Below are 5,000 nucleotides of genomic sequence, written 5' to 3' on the forward strand. Positions count from 1 at the left end.
GCCTGTCCCTATTAATCATTACCTCGGGTTCCGAAAACCAACAAAATAGAACCGAGGTCCTATTCCATTATTCCATGCACACAGTATTCAGGCGGGCTTGCCTGCTTTAAGCACTCTAATTTGTTCAAAGTAAACGTGCCGGCCCACCGAGACACTCAATAAAGAGCACCCTGGTAGGATTTCAACGGGGTCCGCCTCGGGACGCACGAGCACGCACGAGGCGGTCGCACGCCTTCGGCTCGCCCCACCGGCAGGACGTCCCACGATACATGCCAGTTAAACACCGACGGGCGGTGAACCAACAGCGTGGGACACAAATCCAACTACGAGCTTTTTAACCGCAACAACTTTAATATACGCTATTGGAGCTGGAATTACCGCGGCTGCTGGCACCAGACTTGCCCTCCAATAGATACTCGTTAAAGGATTTAAAGTGTACTCATTCCGATTACGGGGCCTCGGATGAGTCCCGTATCGTTATTTTTCGTCACTACCTCCCCGTGCCGGGAGTGGGTAATTTGCGCGCCTGCTGCCTTCCTTGGATGTGGTAGCCGTTTCTCAGGCTCCCTCTCCGGAATCGAACCCTGATTCCCCGTTACCCGTTACAACCATGGTAGGCGCAGAACCTACCATCGACAGTTGATAAGGCAGACATTTGAAAGATGCGTCGCCGGTACGAGGACCGTGCGATCAGCCCTAAGTTATTCAGAGTCACCAAGGCAAACGGACCGGACGAGCCGACCGATTGGTTTTGATCTAATAAAAGCGTCCCTTCCATCTCTGGTCGGGACTCTGTTTGCATGTATTAGCTCTAGAATTACCACAGTTATCCAAGTAACGTGGGTACGATCTAAGGAACCATAACTGATTTAATGAGCCATTCGCGGTTTCACCTTAATGCGGCTTGTACTGAGACATGCATGGCTTAATCTTTGAGACAAGCATATGACTACTGGCAGGATCAACCAGGGAGCTGCGTCAACTAGAGCTGAGCAGCCGGCCGCCCGGGAGTGTGTCCCGGGGGCCCGCGCGAACACGCAAGCGTCCGCTCAATTATTCTGCAAACAGGAGGAGGCTGAGCTCCCCTGCACAACACACCTCGAAACCCTCTCAGGTCCCGGCGGCGCGCAGCGCCGTCCTAAGTACTTGGTCGGGTTCGAGAGAGGCGCAATCGCCCGGAGTTAGGCGAGTAGACGCTTTAGGTGCGACCACCCGTGCTCCCAACTGAGCTTGCCGCTGCCGACAGAGGCCCGGGAGCGTGCTGTCGTGGCATTGCCGGCGGGAGACAACACGCGCCACCTACGGTGACCGGCAGCTCCAACGCCAGCGCCACAGAAGGACAAAAGCCCTACTTGGGTGCCGAAGCGAACTCTCCCAGCACAGCGCACGCGCCAACACGTCCGCACAGCTGCGATACAAACCACCTGCGAGAACCGCTGGGGCGACCGAGCAGCAGACGGCGTCGCGGCGCCGAGCGCCGGGCGGCGGCGCATCCTCAGCGCACAAAGTCCTCAATCGGACCAGCACACTGCAGATGGCCACCGCGCTTCGCACCGGGCCCGCGAGGACCTACTTTGGCCGCAAGGCGCCGCGAGCAGGGGGCGCCGGCGCGCAGCTGCGCCGCCTGCCGCGTCCGTCGGCCGGCGCGCCTGCCACCGGCCGCCCCCACCAGCCGGCTGTAGCGCGTGCGCCCACGCACCGCGCTGCCAGCACGCCGGGCGGCCCCCCCTCACCGGCCGGGGACGGTCCCACCCAGCCACCGCCGCGTATCGCCTCACACCCAGATCCCCTTTCACGTTCGTGGGCATGGTGGGTCCCCTTTCACGTTCGTGGGCATGGTGGGTATCCCTGAAACAACCGGTTAATAGCTCGACCGATCGTCGCCAACACTGATTCACCTCTAGCGAGAACAACCGCACCACAACGGGTTACCGGTTGTTCATTTGCGTAACGTCACCAGCAAACGTACACGTCCATCGCCATTTGCAACGAGTATTGCATGCCTGTGTCAGGTGTCACAACACACTACGTCTGCCCACATAGACGCAACAACATGTGCACGCCTAGAGAACACGTGGAAGGTAGACCCCGTACGTATGCGGTGTCCATTGCGCGAACGACTGTCAGCCCGCCTCTGCAGCATGTCGCAGATGTGGAACGCGGTGCAACATGCTATCACGGTGTGTGAGAAGAGACGACTACGTCCGAATACACGCTCCACTACATCAACAGACTGCTCATGCTGATCGCCATCCAGGGCGTCCGTTCCTCCCACACGTCTGTATGGCGTACCACACTGCAATCCAGCTCTTATAGGGAGACGACACGTAGCTGCGTGCACAATATTTGGACTGTATGGTCCGCCGTTGCTAGGCGCTGTCGTCATACGGTCACATGGGCCACGATGTATCATTCAGTACATACGGAGCAATGTGCAGTACAGTTTGTGGGTTTTGCGTACATCGGCGGACAGGTGACAGGCCGTACCACAACGTAGGCTGAGTACGTCGGCATGCGAAGGGCATTGAACATGCAAACTTCTCACCGACCAGCTTGCGAAGGCAGGGGGGAAGGGGGGGGGGCATGTACGTCCTGCTGCTATCCACACTACAGTGTATAGCAGGAGCATGTGGAAAGTCAGCAACACCTGCAAGGTGTTTAACATGACGCGATACACAGGGGACCGGGCAGTGCGAGTAGCGAACTATATTGCGAGGGTTGCGGTTAGGCAACACTACACTACTTTAACGGGTTGCATAACAATTACAGAGCAGGTTCAGCGACAACGTGCGTCAGGTTAAGGCGCAATATAGTTTAGGTTACGGCGCACTTTAGGTTAGGTTAAGGCACATTATAGGTTAGGTTAAGGCACAACATGGGTTACGTTAAGGCACAACATGGGTTACGTTAAGGCACAACATGGGTTAGGTTAAGGCACAACATGGGTTAGGTTAAGGCACAACATGGGTTAGGTTAAGGCACAACATGGGTTAGGTTAAGGCACAACATGGGTTAGGTTAAGGCACAACATGGGTTAGGTTAAGGCACAACATGGGTTAGGTTAAGGCACAACATGGGTTAGGTTAAGGCACAACATGGGTTAGGTTAAGGCACAACATGGGTTAGGTTAAGGCACAACATGGGTTAGGTTAAGGCACAACATGGGTTAGGTTAAGGCACAACATGGGTTAGGTTAAGGCACAACATGGGTTAGGTTAAGGCACAACATGGGTTAGGTTAAGGCACAACATGGGTTAGGTTAAGGCACAACATGGGTTAGGTTAAGGCACAACATGGGTTAGGTTAAGGCACAACATGGGTTAGGTTAAGGCACAACATGGGTTAGGTTAAGGCACAACATGGGTTAGGTTAAGGCACAACATGGGTTAGGTTAAGGCACAACATGGGTTAGGTTAAGGCACAACATGGGTTAGGTTAAGGCACAACATGGGTTAGGTTAAGGCACAACATGGGTTAGGTTAAGGCACAACATGGGTTAGGTTAAGGCACAACATGGGTTAGGTTAAGGCACAACATGGGTTAGGTTAAGGCACAACATGGGTTAGGTTAAGGCACAACATGGGTTAGGTTAAGGCACAACATGGGTTAGGTTAAGGCACAACATGGGTTAGGTTAAGGCACAACATGGGTTAGGTTAAGGCACAACATGGGTTAGGTTAAGGCACAACATGGGTTAGGTTAAGGCACAACATGGGTTAGGTTAAGGCACAACATGGGTTAGGTTAAGGCACAACATGGGTTAGGTTAAGGCACAACATGGGTTAGGTTAAGGCACACCATGGGTTAGGTTAAGGCACACCATGGGTTAGGTTAAGGCACACCATGGGTTAGGTTAAGGCACAACATGGGTTAGGTTAAGGCACAACATGGGTTAGGTTAAGGCACAACATGGGTTAGGTTAAGGCACAACATGGGTTAGGTTAAGGCACAACATGGGTTAGGTTAAGGCACAACGTAGGTTAGGTTAAGGCACAACGTGGGTTAGGTTAAGGCACAACGTGGGTTAGGTTAAGGCACAACGTGGGTTAGGTTAAGGCACAACGTGGGTTAGGTTAAGGCACAACATGGGTTAGGTTAAGGCACAACATGGGTTAGGTTAAGGCACACCATGGGTTAGGTTAAGGCACAACATGGGTTAGGTTAAGGCACAACATGGGTTAGGTTAAGGCACAACATGGGTTAGGTTAAGGCACAACATGGGTTAGGTTAAGGCACAACATGGGTTAGGTTAAGGCACAACATGGGTTAGGTTAAGGCACAACATGGGTTAGGTTAAGGCACAACGTAGGTTAGGTTAAGGCACAACGTGGGTTAGGTTAAGGCACAACATGGGTTAGGTTAAGGCACAACATGGGTTAGGTTAAGGCACAACATGGGTTAGGTTAAGGCACAACATGGGTTAGGTTAAGGCACAACATGGGTTAGGTTAAGGCACAACATGGGTTAGGTTACGGCACAACATGGGTTACGTTACGGCACAACATGGGTTACGTTACGGCACAACATGGGTTACGTTACGGCACAACATGGGTTACGTTACGGCACAACATGGGTTACGTTACGGCACAACATGGGTTACGTTACGGCACAACATGGGTTACGTTACGGCACAAATTAGGTTAGGTTACGGCACAAATTAGGTTAGGTTAAGGCACAAATTAGGTTAGGTTAAGGCACAAATTAGGTTAGGTTAAGGCACAAATTAGGTTAGGTTAAGGCACAAATTAGGTTAGGTTAAGGCACAAATTAGGTTAGGTTAAGGCACAAATTAGGTTAGGTTAAGGCACAAATTAGGTTAGGTTAAGGCACGATATAGGTTAGGTTAAGGCACGATATAGGTTAGGTTAAGGCACGATATAGGTTAGGTTAAGGCACGATATAGGTTAGGTTAAGGCACGATATAGGTTAGGTTAAGGCACGATATAGGTTAGGTTAAGGCACGATATAGGTTAGGTTAAGGCACGATATAGGTTAGGTTA

At 52.2% G+C, this 5,000-nt stretch overlaps 1 non-coding gene across 1 annotated transcript in view; it reads right to left on the minus strand.

Annotated features, from left to right (window-relative positions):
- The window catches only part of LOC126448880 (small subunit ribosomal RNA), a 1,909-nt gene extending 937 nt beyond the window's left edge, over window positions 1-972 (minus strand). The window contains exon 1 of the ribosomal RNA XR_007584284.1: window positions 1-972. This exon is cut by the window's left edge and continues 937 nt beyond it. This is a non-coding gene — a ribosomal RNA (small subunit ribosomal RNA).
- Between the last annotated feature and the right edge of the window lie 4,028 nt (window positions 973-5,000).

This window comes from Schistocerca serialis, unplaced genomic scaffold (genome assembly GCF_023864345.2).
Source record: "Schistocerca serialis cubense isolate TAMUIC-IGC-003099 unplaced genomic scaffold, iqSchSeri2.2 HiC_scaffold_639, whole genome shotgun sequence".
NCBI lineage: Eukaryota > Metazoa > Arthropoda > Insecta > Orthoptera > Acrididae > Schistocerca > Schistocerca serialis.